This window comes from Salmo salar, chromosome 03 (genome assembly GCF_965601325.2).
Source record: "Salmo salar chromosome 03, fSalSal1, whole genome shotgun sequence".
NCBI classification, from domain to species: Eukaryota; Metazoa; Chordata; class Actinopteri; order Salmoniformes; family Salmonidae; genus Salmo; species Salmo salar.
Genome location: NC_138293.1, coordinates 88,521,987 through 88,540,143, shown reverse-complemented (window position 1 = coordinate 88,540,143; position 18,157 = coordinate 88,521,987). Strand labels below are relative to the sequence as shown.

The following is an 18,157-nucleotide window of genomic DNA, read 5'->3' as shown; positions in this document are numbered from 1 at the left end:
ACTGTAGTCCTACAGCCCAGTCACAATATACAGTCAGTACTGTAGTCCTACAGCCCAGTCACAATATACAGTCAGTACTGTAGTCCTACAGCCCAGTCACAATATACAGTCAGTACTGTAGTCCTACAGCCCAGTCACAATATGCAGTCAGTGCTGTAGTCCTAGAGCCCAGTCACAATATAAGGTCAGTACTGTAGTCCTACAGCCCAGTCACACTATACAGTCAATACTGTAGTCCTACAGCCCAGTCACACTATACAGTCAGTACTGTAGGCCTACAGCCCAGTCACAATATACAGTCAGTACAGTAGTCCTACAGCCCAGTCACAATATACAGTCAGTACAGTAGTCCTACAGCCCAGTCACACTATACAGTCAGTACTGTAGTCCTACAGCCCAGTCACCCTATACAGTCAGTACTGTAGTCCTACAGCCCAGTCACCCTATACAGTCAGTACTGTAGTCCTACAGCCCAGTCACAATATACAGTCAGTACTGTAGTCCTACAGCCCAGTCACAATATACAGTCAGTACTGTAGTCCTACAGCCCAGTCACCCTATACAGTCAGTAGAGTAGTCCTACAGCCCAGTCACAATATACAGTCAGTACTGTAGTCCTACAGCCCAGTCACACTATACAGTCAGTACAGTAGTCCTACAGCCCAGTCACCCTATACAGTCAGTACAGTAGTCCTACAGCCCAGTCACACTATACAGTCAGTACTGTAGTCCTACATTCCAGTCACACTATACAGTCAGTACTGTAGTCCTACAGCCCAGTCACCCTATACCGTCAGTACTGTAAATCTACAGCCCAGTCACAATATACAGTCAGTACTGTAGTCCTACAGCCCAGTCACACTATACAGTCAGTACTGTAGTCCTACAGCCCATTCACAATATACAGTCAGTACAGTAGTCCTACAGCCCAGTCACACTATACAGTCAGTACTGTAGTCCTACAGCCCAGTCACAATATACAGTCAGTACAATAGTCCTACAGCCCAGTCACACTATACAGTCAGTACTGTAGTCCTACAGCCCAGTCACAATATACAGTCAGTACAGTAGTCCTACAGCCCAGTCACAATATACAGTCAGTACTGTAGTCCTACAGCCCAGTCACAATATACAGTCAGTACTGTAGTCCTACAGCCCAGTCACAATATACAGTCAGTACTGTAGTCCTACAGCCCAGTCACAATATGCAGTCAGTACTGTAGTCCTAGAGCCCAGTCACAATATAAGGTCAGTACTGTAGTCCTACAGCCCAGTCACACTATACAGTCAATACTGTAGTCCTACAGCCCAGTCACCCTATACAGTCAGTACTGTAGGCCTACAGCCCAGTCACAATATACAGTCAGTACAGTAGTCCTACAGCCCAGTCACAATATACAGTCAGTACAGTAGTCCTACAGCCCAGTCACACTATACAGTCAGTACTGTAGTCCTACAGCCCAGTCACCCTATACAGTCAGTACTGTAGTCCTACAGCCCAGTCACAATATACAGTCAGTACTGTAGTCCTACAGCCCAGTCACCCTATACAGTCAGTAGAGTAGTCCTACAGCCCAGTCACAATATACAGTCAGTACAGTAGTCCTACAGCCCAGTCACCCTATACAGTCAGTACTGTAGGTCTACAGCCCAGTCACCCTATACAGTCAGTAGAGTAGTCATACAGCCCAGTCACAATATACAGTCAGTACTGTAGTCCTACAGCCCAGTCACACTATACAGTCAGTACAGTAGTCCTACAGCCCAGTCACCCTATACAGTCACTACAGTAGTCCTACAGCCCAGTCACACTATACAGTCAGTACTGTAGTCCTACAGCCCAGTCACACTATACAGTCAGTACTGTAGTCCTACAGCCCAGTCACCCTATACCGTCAGTACTGTAGTCCTACAGCCCAGTCACAATATACAGTCAGTACTGTAGTCCTACAGCCCAGTCACACTATACAGTCAGTACTGTAGTCCTACAGCCCATTCACAATATACAGTCAGTACAGTAGTCCTACAGCCCAGTCACACTATACAGTCAGTACTGTAGTCCTACAGCCCAGGCACAATATACAGTCAGTACAGTAGTCCTACAGCCCAGTCACCCTATACAGTCAGTACTGTAGTCCTACAGCCCAGTCACAATATACAGTCAGTACTGTAGTCCTACAGCCCAGTCACAATATACAGTCAGTACAGTAGTCCTACAGCCCAGTCACCCTATACAGTCAGTACTGTAGTCCTACAGCCCAGTCACACTATACAGTCAGTACTGTAGTCCTACAGCCCAGTCACAATATACAGTCAGTACAGTAGTCCTACAGCCCAGTCACCCTATACAGTCAGTACTGTAGTCCTACAGCCCAGTCACAATATACAGTCAGTACTGTAGTCCTACAGCCCAGTCACCCTCTACAGTCAGTACAGTAGTCCTACAGCCCAGTCACCCTATACAGTCAGTACTGTAGTCCTACAGCCCAGTCACCCTATACAGTCAGTACAGTAGTCCTACAGCCCAGTGACCCTATACAGTCAGTACAGTAGTCCTACAGCCCAGTCACCCTATACAGTCAGTACAGTAGTCCTACAGCCCAGTCACCCTATACAGTCAGTACAGTAGTCCTACAGCCCAGTCACCCTATACAGTCAGTACAGTAGTCCTACAGCCCAGTCACCCTATACAGTCAGTACTGTAGTCCTACAGCCCAGTCACAATATACAGTCAGTACTGTAGTCCTACAGCCCAGTCACACTATACAGTCAGTACTGTAGTCCTACAGCCCAGTCACCCTATACAGTCAGTACAGTAGTCCTACAGCCCAGTCACAATATACAGTCAGTACTGTAGTCCTACAGCCCAGTCACACTATACAGTCAGTACAGTAGTCCTACAGCCCAGTCACAATATACAGTCAGTACTGTAGTCCTACAGCCCAGTCACACTATACAGTCAGTACAGTAGTCCTACAGCCCAGTCACCCTATACAGTCAGTACAGTAGTCCTACAGCCCAGTCACCCTATACAGTCAGTACAGTAGTCCTACAGCCCAGTCACCCTATACAGTCAGTACAGTAGTCCTACAGCCCAGTCACCCTATACAGTCAGTACAGTAGTCCTACAGCCCAGTCACACTATACAGTCAGTACTGTAGTCCTACAGCCCAGTCACCCTATACCGTCAGTACTGTAGTCCTACAGCCCAGTCACACTATACAGTCAGTACTGTAGTCCTACAGCCCAGTCACACTATACAGTCAGTACTGTAGTCCTACAGCCCAGTCACCCTATACCGTCAGTACTGTAGTCCTACAGCCCAGTCACAATATACAGTCAGTACTGTAGTCCTACAGCCCAGTCACACTATACAGTCAGTACTGTAGTCCTACAGCCCATTCACAATATACAGTCAGTACAGTAGTCCTACAGCCCAGTCACACTATACAGTCAGTACTGTAGTCCTACAGCCCAGTCACAATATACAGTCAGTACAGTAGTCCTACAGCCCAGTCACCCTATACAGTCAGTACTGTAGTCCTACAGCCCAGTCACAATATACAGTCAGTACTGTAGTCCTACAGCCCAGTCACAATATACAGTCAGTACAGTAGTCCTACAGCCCAGTCACCCTATACAGTCAGTACTGTAGTCCTACAGCCCAGTCACACTATACAGTCAGTACTGTAGTCCTACAGCCCAGTCACAATATACAGTCAGTACAGTAGTCCTACAGCCCAGTCACCCTATACAGTCAGTACTGTAGTCCTACAGCCCAGTCACCCTATACAGTCAGTACTGTAGTCCTACAGCCCAGTCACCCTATACAGTCAGTACTGTAGTCCTACAGCCCAGTCACCCTATACAGTCAGTACTGTAGTCCTACAGCCCAGTCACCCTCTACAGTCAGTACAGTAGTCCTACAGCCCAGTCACCCTATACAGTCAGTACTGTAGTCCTACAGCCCAGTCACCCTATACAGTCAGTACAGTAGTCCTACAGCCCAGTGACCCTATACAGTCAGTACAGTAGTCCTACAGCCCAGTCACCCTATACAGTCAGTACAGTAGTCCTACAGCCCAGTCACCCTATACAGTCAGTACAGTAGTCCTACAGCCCAGTCACCCTATACAGTCAGTACAGTAGTCCTACAGCCCAGTCACCCTATACAGTCAGTACTGTAGTCCTACAGCCCAGTCACAATATACAGTCAGTACTGTAGTCCTACAGCCCAGTCACACTATACAGTCAGTACTGTAGTCCTACAGCCCAGTCACCCTATACAGTCAGTACAGTAGTCCTACAGCCCAGTCACAATATACAGTCAGTACTGTAGTCCTACAGCCCAGTCACACTATACAGTCAGTACTGTAGTCCTACAGCCCAGTCACCCTATACAGTCAGTACTGTAGTCCTACAGCCCAGTCACCCTATACAGTCAGTACTGTAGTCCTACAGCCCAGTCACAATATACAGTCAGTACTGTAGTCCTACAGCCCAGTCACAATATACAGTCAGTACTGTAGTCCTACAGCCCAGTCACCCTATACAGTCAGTAGAGTAGTCCTACAGCCCAGTCACAATATACAGTCAGTACTGTAGTCCTACAGCCCAGTCACACTATACAGTCAGTACAGTAGTCCTACAGCCCAGTCACCCTATACAGTCAGTACAGTAGTCCTACAGCCCAGTCACACTATACAGTCAGTACTGCAGTCCTACATTCCAGTCACACTATACAGTCAGTACTGTAGTCCTACAGCCCAGTCACCCTATACCGTCAGTACTGTAAATCTACAGCCCAGTCACAATATACAGTCAGTACTGTAGTCCTACAGCCCAGTCACACTATACAGTCAGTACTGTAGTCCTACAGCCCATTCACAATATACAGTCAGTACAGTAGTCCTACAGCCCAGTCACACTATACAGTCAGTACTGTAGTCCTACAGCCCAGTCACAATATACAGTCAGTACAGTAGTCCTACAGCCCAGTCACACTATACAGTCAGTACTGTAGTCCTACAGCCCAGTCACAATATACAGTCAGTACAGTAGTCCTACAGCCCAGTCACAATATACAGTCAGTACTGTAGTCCTACAGCCCAGTCACAATATACAGTCAGTACTGTAGTCCTACAGCCCAGTCACAATATACAGTCAGTACTGTAGTCCTACAGCCCAGTCACAATATGCAGTCAGTACTGTAGTCCTAGAGCCCAGTCACAATATAAGGTCAGTACTGTAGTCCTACAGCCCAGTCACACTATACAGTCAATACTGTAGTCCTACAGCCCAGTCACCCTATACAGTCAGTACTGTAGGCCTACAGCCCAGTCACAATATACAGTCAGTACAGTAGTCCTACAGCCCAGTCACAATATACAGTCAGTACAGTAGTCCTACAGCCCAGTCACACTATACAGTCAGTACTGTAGTCCTACAGCCCAGTCACCCTATACAGTCAGTACTGTAGTCCTACAGCCCAGTCACAATATACAGTCAGTACTGTAGTCCTACAGCCCAGTCACCCTATACAGTCAGTAGAGTAGTCCTACAGCCCAGTCACAATATACAGTCAGTACAGTAGTCCTACAGCCCAGTCACCCTATACAGTCAGTACTGTAGGTCTACAGCCCAGTCACCCTATACAGTCAGTAGAGTAGTCCTACAGCCCAGTCACAATATACAGTCAGTACTGTAGTCCTACAGCCCAGTCACACTATACAGTCAGTACAGTAGTCCTACAGCCCAGTCACCCTATACAGTCAGTACAGTAGTCCTACAGCCCAGTCACACTATACAGTCAGTACTGTAGTCCTACAGCCCAGTCACACTATACAGTCAGTACTGTAGTCCTACAGCCCAGTCACCCTATACCGTCAGTACTGTAGTCCTACAGCCCAGTCACAATATACAGTCAGTACTGTAGTCCTACAGCCCAGTCACACTATACAGTCAGTACTGTAGTCCTACAGCCCATTCACAATATACAGTCAGTACAGTAGTCCTACAGCCCAGTCACACTATACAGTCAGTACTGTAGTCCTACAGCCCAGTCACAATATACAGTCAGTACAGTAGTCCTACAGCCCAGTCACCCTATACAGTCAGTACTGTAGTCCTACAGCCCAGTCACAATATACAGTCAGTACTGTAGTCCTACAGCCCAGTCACAATATACAGTCAGTACAGTAGTCCTACAGCCCAGTCACCCTATACAGTCAGTACTGTAGTCCTACAGCCCAGTCACACTATACAGTCAGTACTGTAGTCCTACAGCCCAGTCACAATATACAGTCAGTACAGTAGTCCTACAGCCCAGTCACCCTATACAGTCAGTACTGTAGTCCTACAGCCCAGTCACAATATACAGTCAGTACTGTAGTCCTACAGCCCAGTCACCCTCTACAGTCAGTACAGTAGTCCTACAGCCCAGTCACCCTATACAGTCAGTACTGTAGTCCTACAGCCCAGTCACCCTATACAGTCAGTACAGTAGTCCTACAGCCCAGTGACCCTATACAGTCAGTACAGTAGTCCTACAGCCCAGTCACCCTATACAGTCAGTACAGTAGTCCTACAGCCCAGTCACCCTATACAGTCAGTACAGTAGTCCTACAGCCCAGTCACCCTATACAGTCAGTACAGTAGTCCTACAGCCCAGTCACCCTATACAGTCAGTACTGTAGTCCTACAGCCCAGTCACAATATACAGTCAGTACTGTAGTCCTAAAGCCCAGTCACACTATACAGTCAGTACTGTAGTCCTACAGCCCAGTCACCCTATACAGTCAGTACAGTAGTCCTACAGCCCAGTCACAATATACAGTCAGTACTGTAGTCCTACAGCCCAGTCACACTATACAGTCAGTACAGTAGTCCTACAGCCCAGTCACAATATACAGTCAGTACTGTAGTCCTACAGCCCAGTCACACTATACAGTCAGTACAGTAGTCCTACAGCCCAGTCACCCTATACAGTCAGTACAGTAGTCCTACAGCCCAGTCACCCTATACAGTCAGTACAGTAGTCCTACAGCCCAGTCACCCTATACAGTCAGTACAGTAGTCCTACAGCCCAGTCACCCTATACAGTCAGTACAGTAGTCCTACAGCCCAGTCACACTATACAGTCAGTACTGTAGTCCTACAGCCCAGTCACCCTATACCGTCAGTACTGTAGTCCTACAGCCCAGTCACACTATACAGTCAGTACTGTAGTCCTACAGCCCAGTCACACTATACAGTCAGTACTGTAGTCCTACAGCCCAGTCACCCTATACCGTCAGTACTGTAGTCCTACAGCCCAGTCACAATATACAGTCAGTACTGTAGTCCTACAGCCCAGTCACACTATACAGTCAGTACTGTAGTCCTACAGCCCATTCACAATATACAGTCAGTACAGTAGTCCTACAGCCCAGTCACACTATACAGTCAGTACTGTAGTCCTACAGCCCAGTCACAATATACAGTCAGTACAGTAGTCCTACAGCCCAGTCACCCTATACAGTCAGTACTGTAGTCCTACAGCCCAGTCACAATATACAGTCAGTACTGTAGTCCTACAGCCCAGTCACAATATACAGTCAGTACAGTAGTCCTACAGCCCAGTCACCCTATACAGTCAGTACTGTAGTCCTACAGCCCAGTCACACTATACAGTCAGTACTGTAGTCCTACAGCCCAGTCACAATATACAGTCAGTACAGTAGTCCTACAGCCCAGTCACCCTATACAGTCAGTACTGTAGTCCTACAGCCCAGTCACAATATACAGTCAGTACTGTAGTCCTACAGCCCAGTCACACTATACAGTCAGTACTGTAGTCCTACAGCCCAGTCACCCTATACAGTCAGTACTGTAGTCCTACAGCCCAGTCACCCTATACAGTCAGTACTGTAGTCCTACAGCCCAGTCACCCTCTACAGTCAGTACAGTAGTCCTACAGCCCAGTCACCCTATACAGTCAGTACTGTAGTCCTACAGCCCAGTCACCCTATACAGTCAGTACAGTAGTCCTACAGCCCAGTGACCCTATACAGTCAGTAGAGTAGTCCTACAGCCCAGTCACCCTATACAGTCAGTACAGTAGTCCTACAGCCCAGTCACCCTATACAGTCAGTACAGTAGTCCTACAGCCCAGTCACCCTATACAGTCAGTACAGTAGTCCTACAGCCCAGTCACCCTATACAGTCAGTACTGTAGTCCTACAGCCCAGTCACAATATACAGTCAGTACTGTAGTCCTACAGCCCAGTCACACTATACAGTCAGTACTGTAGTCCTACAGCCCAGTCACCCTATACAGTCAGTACAGTAGTCCTACAGCCCAGTCACAATATACAGTCAGTACTGTAGTCCTACAGCCCAGTCACACTATACAGTCAGTACAGTAGTCCTACAGCCCAGTCACAATATACAGTCAGTACTGTAGTCCTACAGCCCAGTCACACTATACAGTCAGTACAGTAGTCCTACAGCCCAGTCACCCTATACAGTCAGTACAGTAGTCCTACAGCCCAGTCACCCTATACAGTCAGTACAGTAGTCCTACAGCCCAGTCACCCTATACAGTCAGTACAGTAGTCCTACAGCCCAGTCACACTATACAGTCAGTACTGTAGTCCTACAGCCCAGTCACACTATACAGTCAGTACAGTAGTCCTACAGCCCAGTCACAATATACAGTCAGTACTGTAGTCCTACAGCCCAGTCACACTATACAGTCAGTACAGTAGTCCTACAGCCCAGTCACCCTATACAGTCAGTACTGTAGTCCTACAGCCCAGTCACACTAAACAAGTCAGTACTGTAGTCCTACAGCCCAGTCACAATATACAGTCAGTACTGTAGTCCTACAGCCCAGTCACAATATACAGTCAGTACTGTAGTCCTACAGCCCAGTCACAATATACAGTCAGTACTGTAGTCCTACAGCCCAGTCACACTATACAGTCAGTACAGTAGTCCTACAGCCCAGTCACAATATACAGTCAGTACTGTAGTCCTACAGCCCAGTCACACTATACAGTCAGTACAGTAGTCCTACAGCCCAGTCACCCTATACAGTCAGTACAGTAGTCCTACAGCCCAGTCACCCTATACAGTCAGTACAGTAGTCCTACAGCCCAGTCACCCTATACAGTCAGTACAGTAGTCCTACAGCCCAGTCACCCTATACAGTCAGTACAGTAGTCCTACAGCCCAGTCACACTATACAGTCAGTACTGTAGTCCTACAGCCCAGTCACACTATACAGTCAGTACAGTAGTCCTACAGCCCAGTCACAATATACAGTCAGTACTGTAGTCCTACAGCCCAGTCACACTATACAGTCAGTATAGTAGTCCTACAGCCCAGTCACCCTATACAGTCAGTACTGTAGTCCTACAGCCCAGTCACAATATACAGTCAGTACTGTAGTCCTACAGCCCAGTCACACTATACAGTCAGTACAGTAGTCCTACAGCCCAGTCACCCTATACAGTCAGTACTGTAGTCCTACAGCCCAGTCACACTATACAGTCAGTACTGTAGTCCTACAGCCCAGTCACAATATACAGTCAGTACTGTAGTCCTAGAGCCCAGTCACAATATACAGTCAGTACTGTAGTCCTAGAGCCCAGTCACAATATACAGTCAGTACTGTAGTCCTACAGCCCAGTCACCCTATACAGCCCACTGGGCACAGATGTCAATGGAACGTCTATTTTGTTATTTACATTTGGTTGAGTTGTCAACTAATGTGAATTCAACGTGAAATGATTTAAAAACATATCACCATGACTTTGGATTTAGGTTAATAGTTTGTTGAAAAAAATATGAAATTCGCTTACATTAATGCCTCTTTGCAAATCCAATCAGTTTTCCACGTTGTTTCAAGGTCATCACATTGAATATTTTTGTAGGAAATGATGTGGAAACAATGTTGATTCAACCAGTTTTTACCCAGTGGGTGGATTGGTGGCTAAAACACCTCAATAACCAAAAGTTTAGTGCTTCAGGGCTGGCTGCTGCTCTGCAATTAAAAGGTTGGCTTCAAATGCTGTCTTTGGTATTTGCAGTGAGATTGACAGTGTCTTTTAAACGCAGGTCAAGTACGTTGAGCGTTTACGAAAACTACACAAGGCGATCTTTGGCACGGCGACAACTATTACTGCCATAGCTTTGTTCACATCCAGATCCTGTGGAATGCCTCTAAAATAATAAAACCCCAAAACTATCTGAGCTGTCGAGAGCTCTATCACTGATTTTATTAAAAAAGGCCCTTACTGGCAGGAAAACGATTGGTATTAAAACAAGTTAAATAGTTAATAGCATTTGGCGAACAATTATGCCTACAGCAAAGTATGAGTTACGTCAATAGTTCGGTTTTTATAAGCCTAAACCCCAGTGACACTATAATCCGTTGGCATCCATTCCTGTCCAACAGTTAGAAACACTTCAGAACATTAGGGTGAGCTTGTCAAAGTGGCTCTGTGAGAAAATGCTAAACAACTGCAGAACAACACACCAACAACATCCATGACAGCTTGGGGTGAAAGGTGGCCGGGTCAGCCAAAGTGCAGCCGTTGTTGGTCTGGTTCCTAGGCTACAGTGAGGGAGAAACTCCAGGAAGTAGACCCACACATGGTCACATGGTCAGAGGTTGTAAGGTATACACAGCTGAGCTCTACAGACCATAACTCTGACACTGGAACACCACAAGCAAACTGACACCGTTTGTAACGACTCTGGAAACATATCTACTCACCACAAGAAGCCCTGTGAATCCACCAGAAGTCGTCTCCTTCTCGATTCCAGGAATCTTGATTCCGTCTGTAGGCAAAAATAAATAAAAAAAGAGGGAAAACGTATTTGACTGGTTTTTACAGTAACACAGTGCCAATGGCCAACACACCAACAGTATTGGGTAACAGCACTATACTGCATATGTGCTTAACTCTCCACATTGAAATGTATTCAGCTGGGGTCTTTCTGGCAGATTTGTGGTGAACTAAATAAGCTAAAGGGGACAGGGCTGGAATAGGATTCGAACCCGCAACCCACAGGACCAGGGTCCAGAGCTACTACCATTTCACTAATGAGCAGAGCAGAACTGCTTGACAACCACGGGTCGATGGCGGTGGAACTGTGCTGACTATCTGGTGCTCTGAACAGGGCTGACTATCTGGTGCTCTGAACAGGGCTGACTGGCTGGTGCTCTGAACAGGGCTGACTATCTGGTTCTCTGAACAGGGCTGACTATCTGGTGCTCTGAACAGGGCTGACTATCTGGTGCTCTGAACAGGGCTGACTATCTGGTGCTCTGAACAGGGCTGACTATCTGGTGCTCTGAACTTAGCTGACTATCTGGTGCTCTGAACACGGCTGACTATCTGGTGCTCTGAACACGGCTGACTATCTGGTGCTCTGAACACGGCTGACTATCTGGTGCTCTGAACTTGGCTGACTATCTGGTGCTCTGAACAGGGCTGACTATCTGGTGCTCTGAACAGGGCTGACTGGCTGGTGCTCTGAACAGGGCTGACTATCTGGTGCTCTGAACAGGGCTGACTATCTGGTGCTCTGAACAGGGCTGACTATCTGGTGCTCTGAACACCGCTGACTATCTGGTGCTCTGAACAGGGCTGACTATCTGGTGCTCTGAACAGGGCTGACTATCTGGTTCTCTGAACAGGGCTGACTATCTGGTTCTCTGAACAGGGCTGACTGGCTGGTGCTCTGAACAGGGCTGACTATCTGGTGCTCCGAACAGGGCTGACTATCTGGTGCTCTGAACAGGGCTGACTATCTGGTTCTCTGAACAGGGCTGACTATCTGGTTCTCTGAACAGGGGTGACTGGCTGGTGCTCTGAACAGGGCTGACTATCTGGTTCTCTGAACAGGGCTGACTGGCTGGTGCTCTGAACAGGGCTGACTATCTGGTGCTCCGAACAGGGCTGACTATCTGGTGCTCTGAACAGGGCTGACTATCTGGTTCTCTGAACAGGGCTGACTATCTGGTTCTCTGAACAGGGGTGACTGGCTGGTGCTCTGAACAGGGCTGACTATCTGGTTCTCTGAACAGGGCTGACTGGCTGGTGCTCTGAACTTGGCTGACTATCTGGTGCTCTGAACAGGGCTGACTGGCTGGTGCTCTGAACAGGGCTGACTATCTGGTGCTCTGAACAGGGCTGACTGGCTGGTGCTCTGAACAGGGCTGACTGGCTGGTTCTCTGAACAGGGCTGACTGGCTGGTGCTCTGAACACGGCTGACTGGCTGGTGCTCTGAACACGGCTGACTGGCTGGTTCTCTGAACACGGCTGACTGGCTGGTTCTCTGAACACGGCTGACTGGCTGGTTCTCTGAACACGGCTGACTGGTTGGTTCTCTGAACAGGGCTGACTGGCTGGTGCTCTGAACAGGGCTGACTATCTGGTGCTCTGAACAGGGCTGACTGGCTGGTGCTCTGAACAGGGCTGACTATCTGGTGCTCTGAACAGGGCTGACTGGCTGGTTCTCTGAACAGGGCTGACTGGCTGGTTCTCTGAACAGGGCTGACTATCTGGTTCTCTGAACAGGGCTGACTGGCTGGTTCTCTGAACACGGCTGACTGGCTGATTCTCTGAACAGGGCTGACTGGTTGGTTCTCTGAACAGGGCTGACTGGCTGGTGCTCTGAACAGGGCTGACTATGTGGTTCTCTGAACAGGGCTGACTGGCTGGTTCTCTGAACAGGGCTGACTGGCTGGTTCTCTGAACACGGCTGAGTGGCTGATTCTCTGAACAGGGCTGACTGGTTGGTTCTCTGAACAGGGCTGACTGGCTGGTTCTCTGAACAGGGCTGACTGGCTGGTTCTCTGAACACGGTTGACTGGCTGGTTCTCTGAACACGGCTGACTGGCTGATTCTCTGAACAGGGCTGACTGGCTGGTTCTCTGAACAGGGCTGACTGGCTGGTGCTCTGAACAGGGCTGACTATCTGGTTCTCTGAACAGGGCTGACTGGCTGGTTCTCTGAACAGGGCTGACTGGCTGGTTCTCTGAACAGGACGTGATCACAGAGGAGACCTTACTGTACCCAGTCCTCCTCTACTCCCCACGTCAGAACACAGTGGTTTAATAAACAGCAGTGAAGCATGTCCTTCCTTTACTTGTAATTAGGGCTCTGTCTATCTAATCCCTCCCCAACAAATCTCACAAATGAGAAACACAACCTGGAGCCCATTTATTGTCGGTGCATGGATGGAGGGGTGTCATTAAGAGAGGGATGCAGAAAGAGAGAGAAAGAAAGAGAGACAGACACTCCACTAGCTCTCACAAACACACACTTATTACAATAAAAATACCAAATGTGGCGAGTCACTTCTCTGTTTCGACAAGGGAGTTTGGGGCAAACCATTTGGCCAGAGCCAGGGTTCTATATTTAGAATATTTCCTAAAATGAAAAGCGTGTTGAAAGACTGGCCTGGGAGAAGGCTTCCTCCTCCACGTTGGTGACTTCAGTGGTCCTGTCTGCGTCACCATATAACATCTCTCCTCAGATACTCTCAGTACATCAGGAAGCAGAGCCTGTATAACGTCCCTACCTAATGGCTGCACATTCCAGACCCCACTCCAAATCACTGTTTAAGTGAAAAATAAGGCCCTTCAGACTGTCATTCTTACTTTAAGAGTTAGAGGATATATTATGGGTCAAACCAGCATTCACAATGTTATTTTTCCAACAGGAAAAGCCTGGTGTTGGCATACACAAATCAAGTGTTTCTGACTGTAATGGTAGCAACAATAGTCAATGCTGAAATAATATGTGTATGTGTCAAAGAGGGGGTGCTTATATTTGTCCTGTTTACACATGTTCAGATGTGTTACCTGTACAAGTGTGTGGTGAAATGGAAATCTGTTTTTTGCATATCCCAAACCCCCGGAGACACCTAGCAGAGAGGGGTCACAGCATGGGATCAGCCATTTAGGGTTAAGTGCATTGCTAAAGGGCAGTCGGCTCGGGGATTCAAACTAGTAACCTTCCGGTTTCTGGCCCAACACTCTAACTGCTGTGTGTGTGTGTGTGTGTGTGTGTGTGCGTGTGCGTGTGCGTGTGCGTGTGCGTGTGCGTGTGCGTGTGCGTGTGTGTGTGTGTGTGTGTGTGTGTCCTTGTCTATCCTTCTTCTCCCTGTCTGTGTGTGGCAGGCTGAGGAGGTAATGGGGAAACAGTCCTAACCAACTCTAAGCTCTAGTCTAAAGCAGGAACCTATCCTTTACTGTAACTAAAACAGACTGATAAACACAGATGATGTCAGGGATTACACCCCGAAGAAACCGTCACGGATGGGTGGGAGACCGCCGACAGAACAGGTAACCACATGGCGACAGAGAAATGCCAACGATGTACCCGATTTGAGAGGGGGTGGAGTTGAGAGAGAATGACGACATGTTTCTTCAGTGAACAGCACCCTCTGTCCCTGTACCCTCCATACCATGTATCTCCCTGTCCCTGTACCCTCCATACCCTGTATCTCCCTGTCCCTGTACCCTCCACCCTCCATACCCTGTATCTCCCTGTCCCTTTACCCTCCACCCTCCATACCCTGTATCTCCCTGTCCCTGTACCCTCCACACCCTGTATCTCCCTGTCCCTGTACCCTCCACCCTCCATACCCTGTATCTCCCTGTCCCCTCCACACCCTGTATCTCCCTGTCCCCTCCACACCCTGTATCTCCCTGTCCCTGTACCCTCCACCCTCCATACCCTGTATCTCCCTGTCCCTGTACCCTCCACCCGTCATACCCTGTATCTCCCTGTCCCTGTACCCTCCACCCTCCATACCCTGTATCTCCCTGTCCCTGTACCCTCCACCCGTCATACCCTGTATCTCCCTGTCCCTGTACCCTCCACCCGTCATACCCTGTATCTCCCTGTACCCTCCACCCTCCATACCCTGTATCTCCCTGTCCCTGTACCCTCCACCCTCCATACCGCACTACACTTCGCTCCACAGGTAATATTACACTTCATTACATTACAACGGTTTGATTTGTTTGATCTGAGCAATTTTTCTTAGCTAGCTACATAGCCGTCTTTGTATCTAAGATAATCGTGTAGTTTAGAGTAATTAGAGTAATTATCGAGGTTAGCTATCTTCGTCCTCCTAACGTAGTCATCACTGCTAGCTAGCTAGTCAACACTGCTAGCTAGCCAACCAGCTAACTTCTACCGACTAGCAGCACTGTAGAAACTATTACATTACAACGGAACGACTTGATTAGTGTAGTGCTAGTGTTAGTTAGCCAGCTACATAGTTATCTTTGCTGTCTTTGCATCTAAGATAATTGTGTAGTCAAAGTAATTATCGAGGCTAGCTAGCCAGCCACGACGCGACGCCAGACTTAGTCAACACACCTAGTCATCATTAACCCACTGCTAGCTAGCCAACCGTTACCGACTAGCAGCGCTGTAGATACTAATACTTTACAACGGAACGATTTGACTAGTGCAGTGTTAGCTAGCTAGCTACATAGTTGTCTTTGTCATAGCTTGATAATTGTGTAGTTTAGTAATTATCGAGGTTAGCTAGCCAGCTATTTCCGTCCCCCGCGATGCCATTTTACCAAACCCAGCCAACTATTACCGACGAGCAGCATTGTAGAAACTAAATACATTACAAAGGAACGTCTTGATTAGTGTTATGTTAGCTAGCTACAAAGTTGCTTTTGTATCATGACAAGGTGTAGTACTGAAACTATCGAGGTTACCTAGCCAGCTACACGTTCAAAGTCAACAACGAAGCCACTGCTAGCTAGCCTACTCCACCAGCCAGCAGTACTGTATCATTTTCGTCATTTTAGTCAATAAGATTTTTGCAACGTAAGCTTAACTTTCCGAACATTCGAGACGTGTAGTCCACTTGTCATTCCAATCTCCTTTGCATTAGCGTAGCCTCTTCTGTAGCTTGTCAACTATGTGTCTGTCTATCCCTGTTCTCTCCCCTCTGCACAGGCCCTACAAACGCTCCACACCGCGTGGCCGCTGCCACTCTAACCTGGTGGTCCCAGCGCGCACGACCCACGTGGAGTTCCAGGTCTCCTGCAGCCTCTGGAACTGCCGGTCTGCGGCCAACAAGGTTGAGTTCATCTCAGCCTATGCTACCCTCCAGTCCCTAGACTTCCTGGCGCTGACGGAAACATGGATTACCACAGATAACACTGCTATTCCTACTGCTCTCTCCTCGTCTGCCCACGTGTTCTCGCATACCCCTAGAGCATCGAGCCAGCGGGGTGGTGGCACTGGAATCCTCATCTCTCCCAAGTGGACATTCTCTCTTTCTCCCCTGACCCATCTGTCTATCTCCTCATTTGAATTCCATGCTGTCACAGTTACCAGCCCTTTCAAGCTTAACATCCTTATCATTTATCGCCCTCCAGGTTCCCTTGGAGATCAATGAGCTTGACGCCAATGAGCATCAATGAGCTTCAATGAGCCAATGAACATCAATGAGCTTGACGCCTTGATAAGTTCCTTTCCTGAGGATGGCTCACCTCTCACAGTTCTGGGTGACTTTAACCTCCCCACGTCTACCTTTGACTCATTCCTCTCTGCCTCCTTCTTTCCACTCCTCTCCTCTTTTGACCTCACCCTCTCACCTTCCCCCCCTACTCACAAGGCTGGCAATACGCTTGACCTCATCTTTACTAGATGCTGTTCTTCCACTAATCTCATTGCAACTCCCCTCCAAGTCTCTGACCACTACCTTGTATCCTTTTCCCTCTCGCTCTCATCCAACACTTCTCACTCTGCCCCTACTCGGATGGTATTGCGCCGTCCCAAACTTCGCTCTCTCTCTCCCGCTACTCTCTCCTCTTCCATCCTATCATCTCTTCCCTCTGCTCAAACCTTCTCCAACCTATCTCCTGATTCTGCCTCCTCAACCCTCCTCTCCTCCCTCTCTGCATCCTTTGATTTTCTCTGTCCCCTATCCTCCAGGCCGGCTCGGTCCTCCCCTCGTGCTCCGTGGCTCGACGACTCACTGCGAGCTCACAGAACAGGGCTCCGGGCAGCCGAGCGGAAATGGAGGAAAACTCGCCTCCCTGCGGACCTGGCATCCTTTCACTCCCTCCTCTCTACATTTTCCTCTTCTGTCTCTGCTGCTAAAGCCACCTTCTACCACTCTAAATTCCAAGCATCTGCCTCTAACCCTAGGAAGCTCTTTGCTACCTTCTCCTCCCTCCTGAATCCTCCTCCCCCTCCCCCCCTCCTCCCTCTCTGCGGATGACTTCGTCAACCATTTTGAAAAGAAGGTTAACGACATCCGATCCTCGTTTGCTAAGTCAAACGACACCGCTGGTCCTGCTCACACTGCCCTACCCTGTGCTTTGACCTCTTTCTCCCCTCTCTCTCCAGATGAAATCTCGCGTCTTGTGACGGCCGGCCGCCCAACAACCTGCCCACTTGACCCTATCCCCTCCTCTCTTCTCCAGACCATTTCCGGAGACCTTCTCCCCTACCTCACCTCGCTCATCAACTCATCCTTGACCGCTGGCTACGTCCCTTCCGTCTTCAAGAGAGCGAGAGTTGCACCCCTTCTGAAAAAACCTACACGCGGTCCCTCCGATGTCAACAACTACAGACCAGTATCCCTTCTTTCTTTTCTCTCCAAAACTCTTGAACGTGCCGTCCTTGGCCAGCTCTCTTGCTATCTCTCTCAGAATGACCTTCTTGATCCTAATCAGTCAGGGTTCAAGACTGGGCATTCAACTGAGACTGCTCTTCTCTGTGTCACGGAGGCTCTCCGCACTGCTAAAGCTAACTCTCTCTCCTCTGCTCGCATCCTTCTAGACCTATCTGCTGCCTTTGATACTGTGAACCATCAGATCCTCCTCTCCACCCTCTCCGAGCTGGGCATCTCCGGCGCGGCCCACGCTTGGATTGCATCCTACCTGACAGGTCGCTCCTACCAGGTGGCGTGGCGAGAATCTGTCTCCGCACCACGTGCTCTCACCACTGGTGTCCCCCAGGGCTCTGTCCTAGGCCCTCTCCTATTCTCACTATACACCAAGTCTCTTGGCTCTGTCATATCCTCACATGGTCTCTCCTATCATTGCTATGCAGACGACACACAATTAATCTTCTCCTTTCCCCCTTCTGACAACCAGGTGGCGAATCGCATCTC

The 18,157-nt window shown here is 48.6% G+C and overlaps 1 long non-coding RNA gene across 1 annotated transcript in view; it reads right to left on the bottom strand.

The window, feature by feature from the left end:
- LOC145877418 (uncharacterized) overlaps positions 1 to 18,157 on the bottom strand; it is a 188,262-nt gene that overhangs the window by 74,720 nt on the left and 95,385 nt on the right. Inside the window, exon 2 of the long non-coding RNA XR_014391714.1 lies at positions 10,763 to 10,827. This is a non-coding gene — a long non-coding RNA (uncharacterized LOC145877418). The remainder of the gene's footprint in view (positions 1 to 10,762; positions 10,828 to 18,157) is intronic.